Genomic DNA, 10,165 nt, shown 5'->3' with positions numbered 1-10,165 from the left:
AGGTGTGGAGGAATTGCTCCTTAAGGGCAGAGTAGGGATTCGTCGATGGCGGGTTTTGAAGAACACTCAAGACCCGCCGGGCCGTCTCCTGGTCTATGCTAGCCACAAGATGATGAAATTTGGTTTCCTGTCGAACAACTCCACGAAGCGCAAACTGGGACTCAGCTTGCAAAAACCACACGTCTGGATCCTGCAGCCAAAACGTGGGCAACTTAATGGCCAAAGCGGCGATGGATCTTGGGGCCTCGGCGGCCTTGGTCATGTTGAGTCGAGATCAAGGTAGTCGAGAAGATAGAGGAAGAGGTCAGCAATCGGCCAACCAGGAAGTAGTCGGGGTCGCCACTGTAGAGATGTTCGATACGAAAGTGAAGGAAGTGTTAATTTGTATAACACGTGACTTTATTCGCCGGAATCTGTTACTCCCTTTTCTTAGCGGCAGCTGACGACACTGTTTTATCCAGGGCCGCTACAAGTCCTTGCACAGTTGGTGTTAGGGATGACCGGGGAAAATGGGCACGCAAGCAACATTAAATGCCAAGTCTCAGATTGATGCTAGAAATAGACGAATCGAAATAAACCTTGGAGCTAAGATCTCCACATACTTCACTTCACGCTGTACAATCTTACACTCCCATTGACTGAAACACATGTGAGAACATGGATCTTCCGTGAATAAGAAGAAACCGGGTCTTCGAAAGATACACCACCAATCCAATCAATCTGATGACATGAAGTTCAAGATCAAGCAAACATCGGCTTCCAGGTCCCTAAATAATGTAGTCAATATCGTTTCCCTACAAGGACACTATTCGGACATTTAAGCAAGCGCAGGTACCAGCAAACAAATTTGCCTGCCAATGCCAGTGATACATAATTGGCGTGTCAAACTAGTTTTAATGAAGCTGACCTTTGCTAATAATGCAATGTGAATGAAGGGTCAGCTTCTCCAAACTTGCATCACTGGTACCAGTACCAGCAAACAAATGAACCTGCCAAAGCTTGCCTAAACGTCCCCATAGTTACATATTTTTCTTTCTTTCTCGGATTGTCCACCGATACAAGGGATGGAATCCCCAGTAATAAATTAAAAGACAAGAATGAATGAATTGCCCACGGGATTGTGGGCAAAGCCAAACACGGTAAAATATCTGATCCTGCAACGAATTAGAATTGGCAGCTCGAGATAAGTTTTGTACATATGGCTGGTCTGGAATCGTGTTTAAAAACCTATCTAAGTCGGCTTTAAAAGATGGCATTGGGGCAGCCAATAGGTAGAATTGTCTAAGGTTGGTGGGTAAAAGATTATATAGGCTAGGAGCTCAATATTGAATAAACGAGGATTTCATGGTTTTGACAAGTCTAGTTTCATTATGACTAGGATTTAAATCTTTGGTGCTTCCATCCGCATGTTTGAGAGGCCTTAGCCACCATGACCTCAATGTGCTGATCGAATTTACCGGTACCCCTAGATCTCTAACTCACCCAACTTGCTGAATGGGGTGGCCCCTGCTGTCCATGTATATACCCATCTGTATACATTTTCCAAATCGTCCTCCAACCCTGAAGTACAATCATTCGTTCTTCCATAGACCAGCTTGGTGTCATCTGCGTAACAAGATACAGTGGAGCTTGTTGCTTGATGCTGTGTGGCTATACGAAAATAATGAAGAGTATAGGCCCAAGAATGCTGCCTTGTGGTACGCCTGATAATACACTTGACACGTTACTTAGCGTGTTATCCATTCTAATATATTGCTTACGCTTTTTTGAAAACCCTTCTATGAAATTCAGCACTTTCCCATGGACACCAGTTGATACTAACCGCTGAAGTAAGAGCCCGTGGTCCACTTTGTCGAAGGACTTCGCAAAATCTAGAGATTTTACATTCACCGAGTCATAAGTTTGTAATTTTGTTATAATATTGTCGAAATGTTGAATCAATTGGGTAATGGTACTGTGACGAGAACGGAAGCCGCATTGCCCCGAGGGTATAATGTCATTGCTATCTAGATACTGTACCAGCTTAGCCTTCATGATTTTTTCAAGTACCTTGGAAATATTGGATGTGAGTGATGTAAGTCGGTAATTGGCTGGGTTGGATTTGTCACCCCCTTTGAATATTGGTATGACGTGAGCTACTTTAAGAGACGAAGGAAATTCTCCCTTGTCCAGCATGGATCTCATTAGATAGGCAAAAACGTGAGCTAGCGCCTTTGAGCATTTTATTAAGAATTGCGAGGTCACTCCATCAGGACCTGGTGAGCTGGCCACTTTCAAGTCTTTAATCGCACTTATTTCATGAAATGCCGTTATATTAACATCGCTCAAACCATTGGGGTCATTGTCAGTTGATATATTTTGTAGTTTCATGGGAGAGGTAAACACTTTAGAAAATTGATCACCCAGCATATCTGCCAAAAGCTTGGGTTCATGGACGGATCTATCTCTGTATTTAAAGGGGCCAACTACGGCCGTAGTATTTCTCTTTGAGTTTGCAAACGTGTAATAGGCTTTCGTATTTATTTTTACCTTTTGGACTACTTTCCTCTCCTTATATAGAGCGTCAGTTTCGATAGACACTTTAATATCATTTTCAACTTAACGGTTTTTTTCCATAAAAGGAGATCGGTCAGTCAAGGCGATAACAACCAACATATAGTACCAACGAATACAAAGAGCGAGTGGTACTTATCTTTTCCAGCTCCATATATCAAACCTAATATTCTTAGAAATCTTTCTAATCTGACCCATCCCTATCACGTACTTGACCTATCCCTAATAGTCCAAACATTAAGTCCAGCAACAGCTTGACAGCTGTCATCTCATCGTCTGGCTTAAATTTCCTAGACCTTTGGAAAGCAAGGTGGGCATTTCCTTTTTGGACACTTTTGTCCACCCATATCCAAAAGTGTCCAAAAATAAGGGTGGACAAAAGTGAGCAAAAGTTTTCAAAAATACGAACCTTTAAAACTACAAATCTAAAGGAAATTCTACATGAAACCTGTCCTTTACTTCAAAAGTTGCTCATTGATGGTTCCAAGAGCAATATAAGTCTTTAAAACCTTTGCCACATACCTCTAACATACCCAAAAACGATATTTGAAAGACAGGTTCTTATCTCTTTTTTATCTTGCTTTAGATTAGAAAGCAAGCAAGGAGTAAAGTCTCCCTCTAGTAGAATACAGCTGGTGCAAAGCATTCAAAAGCTGGAATAGCTAAATATTATATTCTGGTCATATAGCTTCATTTATTCAACATTATGAACTTTTTTTGCAACAATATTTTTGTTTAAAATCATCAGTTGGTATAGTAGAATACGTAATGTTTGTGTCTTAATTCATGTCCTATGATGTTGTACGTATTGTTCACATTCCACTCCAAACCGTTTTGTTGGTTGATGGGATCAGCTAGCTCCAGCAGGTAGAATTGACTCGTTGGCTGGGGGGATAATATAGTGCTTATTTTAATGACTACCGTTCTTGTGAAGTCATTATATTGTGCAGACGATTTGAAACTTATTGCAATTGAGGAGGATTTTTCTGTGTGAAGTGATTTCCGCCTTGACGAGTTCCCAAATTGACACAACTGCATGCAAAAGCATTTTAACATGGCTCCAACGGAGATTGAGAAGGACCCACGAGAGGTCGTGGATGGTCTCAAGATGTCTAGGCGTGGTTACAAAGCTCCAGTTACCCAAATACGGACTCTTCTTATTCCAACAATGGGCTACTTTGTAGGCAAGGATCCCACTGAGTCGGAGCCCAAAATTGGCCATTGGGAGAAGGCCTTTAACTCTTTTATTGAGGCTGAGGACAAAGTTATGACTGACCCGTTTTCCAATACAAAGGATGTTGACTCAAGTATGGGTGATCACGAGGATGCATTCTTCAGATACAAGACTATTGTTGATGGTCTTTGTCGGGATCGAGAGGCCCAATTGGTTGCATTGGTCCCCGACCCAGTGGGACTCCAATCAGCCTCCCCTCGATCTGGCAATAGTCTCCCAAAACTCTCAATCAACCTCCCTCCAATTTTGAAAGAGGACACGGATTTGCGCGAATTCCATTGATGGTTGCCACTGTGGGACAAGTATTACCTGCTGGCAGAGTTGGAATGACGACCATGAGCCACACAGGTGGCCACATTTTGGCAATGTTGTGCTCCTGGATTTCTGAAGATTATACATCATACCATAGGGATTAAGAACGAAACAGGTCGATCCATTACAGAAATGTTTGAGTTCATAACTCTCCACCTCCGAAGTGTGCAAAACCCACACCTCAATATGAAGGATCTATTGGTCATTCGCCAGAAGGATGACAAAACTACACGTCCCTGTGTAACGAGATTCGCGAGTTAGGGGACTTTGCAGACGCTCAGAACCTAACTGAGGATACGCTCTACATTGGTTTACTCATGATGGCTATGCGCAATGACGGTGACAAAGCTCGTCAAATGACGGAGTCTCCAATAATATTTGAGGATGCTCGGAAATACATCCTTGCACTGGAAACAACAAGGAAAGGAGTGAAACAAATGGGAACTTCATCTGCCTCCTCTGGGGAGAAAACAATCAATGCTGCAAAGACGACCAACTACACAAAGAATAAATAGGGCAAGAAGAATGGGCACGGTGACAATAGTAGAGGAGATAGTAGAAAGGACAAGGAGCACAAGGCTGACAGCAAACCAGGATCTGGGAGATGCTCTGATTATGGACGGAATTCTAAGCATCCCAAGTCTGAATGCCCAGCTCAAGACGTCACATGCCATAATTGTTCCAAAAGTGGACGTTATTTTTCACTTTGCAGGGCAAGGACAAATCTGCTGCCGCCATTCGTCTTTGTGGAGTACCAAATGAGTTTGAGAATGTTCGCATTGTCCGCTTGATTACAAATTTGGGAAAATGTGTGGTCAATGTGGAAATGGAAACTGATACAGGAGCAGGCATTTCCGTTGTGGTAAACAGAATGTTTCCGGAAAGCGGCCTTTCTTCTAAGTTCGAGCTTGACGATCCCACTTCCCAGAAGATCGTTTCCTCCGGAAAGCGGCCTTTCTTCTAAGTTCGAGCTTGACGATCCCACTTCCCAGAAGATCGTTTCAGTAAACAAGACCAAGCTCCAACAAGTTGGTTGTTTCAGGACAACAATCATAGCCGACAATGAATAAGCCGCCAAGGTGTTCATGGCTGTTTGTTTTGACGTGGATGAATTCTACATTGATCAAAAAACGTATGGGATTGCATATCATTGGCACTACGTTCCCATTCCCCAACCCATCTATTAATTGGCGGGTCAATGCCATTGATGTCAACGAGGAAACCCTTTCTCATGAGAGGATCCCGGACATGAGTGCCCACCCTGTGGGGCACAAGGGATTACATGGATTTGGTCTCGGCTATTGTGTACATTTGGTCAGATCGAGGGGATTGGATTAATTCGCTCCCTAACCACGCGGATGACGCAACTCTCTTTCTATCAATTCAAACCAAACTCCTTGACGTTTATTCTCTGGTGTTCGATGACTCTGAGGAGTTGCGACCTATGCGGGGAGGAGTGGTTGAGGAGCCCATGAGGATTAGCTTGAAGGAGAATTACAAACCCTTCACCGTACATGGTGCTCGGTTCATCCCTTATGCTCTCTGTGACAAGGTGATTGAAGGCATTCAATACAGGGAGAAGAGGAACATTATCCAAAAAGTTAGTGATGTACCATCAGAATGGTGTCACCCAGTTGTGATTGCTCCAAAGCCAAATGGAGAACTTTGCTTTTTCGTGGATTTGACCAAATTAAATACCGAGGTCAACATGACGCTTCATCACACCAAGACTCCGACTGAGGCCATTTCTGGATTTAAGCCTCAAGATTTGTACTTTGCCAAACTTGACTTGGTGAAAGGGTATTGGCAAATGCCACTGCACCCCTATTCGTAACCACTCACAACATTTATCACTATCAGTGGGCAATACTGGTTCCTTCACTCGCCCATGGGATTTGTATCTAAGGGCGACTCATATTCCTTCAGAGGAGACGTCGCCATCAATGGGCTTGTAATTGGTTCAAAAGGTCTTTGACGACATGGGGATTTGGCAACTGTAGAGATCTGTGCTTTGTGTACCTTAGTGAGCACTCTGACTTCATTAATTATGGTTCAATGGAGAGCATTCTGTTCCCATTCTCCAGACAATACAGACCTCCATCTCTACCCTTTAACCCGCCTCCCTTATCCATTCGCACGATCATGTGAGCAACTACTCTTACCGGACTGGTTTCAGCGGTGTGTGACACATTGGAACAGTGCGCTTGGCATGGGCTTACTGTGAGTAAGGCCTGTTGGAATGTGTGTCCTCGATTCTCCTCCTATATGAGGTTGAGTGGGTACTTAATTTAGTTGTTCCGTCCGTTCCCGCCTTTATTGTGTGTGCGTGAAACCACGCTGGTTTTTATATTCATTCGAGATCATTCGAGAGATGAGTATCAGACGATTAAGTCCAACGCTAGAGTAATCTACTCGAAATAAATCCTTGTGTAAACTTCCATCGTTTTGAATCTCAATAAATTGGTGCTCAGGAGACAATCTATAAATCGCCAGTTTTTTTCCCAAACAATTATGCATCCTCCAAGAACTCAGAAAAGGTAGAAGCAAGGTTTCAAAAAACGAAATCAGATGATACTCTCCTTTCTATTGAGTCATCTCAGACTACAATCGGACGAAAGGAAGCGATATAGCAAGCAACGGGTTTCTAGAGATATGGAGTGCAAACGGAAGTAAAAAAATCCTATCTCCTCAACCGCTCATCTTATTCCAAATAAGCACTTCATACAACCACAAGGTCTGGTTAATTAGATGAACTCAGCCAAGTTTGAGCCCAAACCTATGCTTAGGGAGCTCAGGAGACATGTTCAAAGTTATGTTGTAAACACTACATAAAATTTGAATTTTCGGCCTGATCTTGGTCAGCTACGTAAGCTTTTGACAACGATGATGGACTTTGCTTGTAAATGATATAAAATTGACCTACCGTTAATTGANACCAATTCTTTGTTATTGAATTATAATTCGTATGTGTTGTTTGTGACTAATTCCATCAAAATCTAATTTCCAATTAGTGCCTCGGGTCACATAATGTCCGGAAAAGAAATTGCGTTCAAGGCAAGGCAAGAGCAGGTAATGTAGCAATCTACCGTGCCACTTTCCGTTTTCTTTGGGCCGTGTGACGTTGCAAATATGGGCCCTTATTACGGATTTACGTTCTTTTCTTGGTTTGGTTAACCAGTTGGTTGCCTGCAGCAACGTGGTTGCTGGTACAGCTGGCCCTCTAAAGGAGCTCTTGAAGTCCAAGAACAAATACACGTGGGTATCTGGCATCCACAACAAGGCCTTTCAGGAGACAAAGAAGGCTCTTGTTTCTCCTCCCATTTTGGCCATGTATGATCCCCAAGCAGAGACAACTCTACAAACGGATGCTTCTTGACTGCATGGCCTCAATTTTGTCCTATTACAGAGGGCAGCTGATACTGAGCCTTGGAGGCTGGTTCAATGTGGGAGCCAGTTTTTGAAAGATGTGGTAACGCGATACGCGATGGTGGAATTAGAGGCCCTTGCCATCTTTTGGGTTGATCGCAAATGCTAAGTTTATCTGGCCGGGATGGGTCACTTTACTGTGGTGACTGATCATAAACCTCTCAAATGCATTTTCAATTCGTATTCCCTCAATGCAGAAGACAACCCTCTGGTTCAAAATTACAGGACGAAGTTGGCAAACTACGTCTTTACTGTCAGATGGGAAAAAGGCAGCAATCACAAGATACCTGATGCTTTGTCAAGATCGCCTATTGAAGACACGAAGGTTGACAATCTGCTTGATATCGACATGATCCACGTTTCTACCGTGAAGGCCGTGACAGAGGACTTGATGTTGGTCAAATTGCAAGATCACGCACGGGATGATGAAGATTACAAGGATATCATTACTGCCATCACCAATAATTTCACCAAGTCTTCCATGAGGTTGGCTTACGTCTGCCAGTTTTTAAATTGCAATTCAAACTTTCCATTGATGAAGGGCTAGTTCTCAGGGGATGCCAGATTGTTATTCCTCCATCCGCTATTAAGGATGTCGTCAAGAGACTTCATTAGGCCCATCAAGGTGTTGAGAAGACAAAACGACGTACCCGTCAAACCATTTTCTGGCCGGGTTACACCAATGATATTAAGAATGCTGTGGATACTTGCCGTGAATGCCAATTATACAGGCCAAGCCCCTGACCTAAACCACTCATCCAGGAGGACCATCCTTCTCAAGCATTTGAAATGGTCGCCACAGATCTTTTCCAATATGGTGGTGCCTATTACATGATTTATGTTGATTGCTTCTCTGGATTCATGCTCGTGGAACGATTTCGGAATGCTCCATCAGCTTCTTATCTCACAAATGCTTTAATGAGATTCTTTTCCTTAAGCGGGGCTCCAAACATCCTACAAAGTGATCAAGGTCCACAATATGCCTCGCAGTTCATGCAAGACTTTTTGAAGACTTGGTCTGTTCAATGGCAACCTTCTTTACCCTATCACCCACGGAGCAACGGCCATGCTGAGGTCACTGTGAAAATTGTCAAATATCTCCTCACCAAGGTGGGTGGGGACATCAATAGCGGGGAGTTCCAAGCAGGATTATTGGAACTCAGGAATGGTCTAAGAGAGGACGGAATCTCTCCCGCTCAGAGGCTCTTTGGACACCTGCTGCGGTCCCCAGTACCCGCTCATTGGTGATCCTTCTCTGTGGATTGGCAACTTTCAGCTGATCAAGCCAATCAAAACCTTCTAAACACAGGATTTAACAGAAAATTCTAATTTGACCAAAGCTCTGCTCCGCTCAATAAAATCCCGACTGGATCATCTGTTTTGATTCAGGATCCGGTTACTAAACGTTGGGACTGATTTGGGCAGGTCATTGGGTCACCGGACCGCCGTCGTTACCATATCTATTGTCCATCTGGGCGCGTACTTTGGAGGAACCGAAAATTAGATCCAGATGGTTCCTGGGTCTTGAGGATAATGATGCTGAAGAACCCCTGCCTTTCAAGATCCGGAAAAGCACCTGCTTGGCGAAATGCCTCAAACGCTTAACAATGAAGTGAAGACCGAATTTTTTACCGTGCTCTTTACTATTATCTATTTACGATGCCACGGTCCTTTGTTGAAATCTCCAAAGGGAAGTTGGTATAGTTGAATACGTTATGTTCGTGTCTTAATGCATGTCCTATGATGTTGTACGTATTGTTCACACTCCACTCCAAACCGTTTTGTTGGTTGATGGGATCAGCTAGCTCCAGCAGGCAGAATTGACTCGTTGGCTGGGGGGATAATATAGTGCTTCTTTTAAGAACTACCGTTCTTGTGAAGTCATTATTTCAGTCATTTGGGATTTCTTCTTAAAAAGTGCTAATACTAAAAATTGAACATCTTACCGATTGCTAAAATTTAATGATGACATATTTTCTTCTATTTATGGTTTTTCTTCCATGAGCAAGTTACTTGAGACATTGTTAGGCATATGTTTTAACTTTTAAAGATGCGGTTGATGTTAGGAAATGAGAAGTTTTCATACGTTCTTTTTTAAAACATATATCTTAGTTATGGATGTATGATAAGTGTAATTCATGTTCTCTTTACAAATATAGTATGTATTACAAATATAATAAGCATTTTTGGATCTTTGATATACAGCTGCTAAGCTTTTTTAAATTTAAGACTTAATCTTGATTGAAATTACCCAAACACCGAAACAAATGCCGTGATTGTAGTGTGGTTTGACTGTTTTACATTCAAAATATATTAATGATGTTTCTTTTGACTTTATGAAGCTGTATTGCATCAGGATAATGAATTGAGATCTCAAAAAATCAATTTTGTGTGTATCTTGGATATTAAAGACGTTAGAGAAAAGGCTAGTTGTTGCTTCATATTTATGTATTTTAAGAAAGCCTAGAGTTTATTGACTGTTTCTTTTTGCTGGTTAACATCTAGATTAGGTAAAGAAATAACATGATTTTTGGTTGAAAATGTGTGCTCGTTAACCCCCTTTTGGACACGTTCTGCCCACTTTTGTCCACTTGGTCTGCAAAAGTCACCCTAATTCTCAAAATTGCCCACCCTGATCGC

Source organism: Tigriopus californicus, chromosome 11, assembly GCF_007210705.1.
Source record: "Tigriopus californicus strain San Diego chromosome 11, Tcal_SD_v2.1, whole genome shotgun sequence".
NCBI lineage: Eukaryota > Metazoa > Arthropoda > Copepoda > Harpacticoida > Harpacticidae > Tigriopus > Tigriopus californicus.
This window is presented reverse-complemented; position numbering follows the sequence as displayed.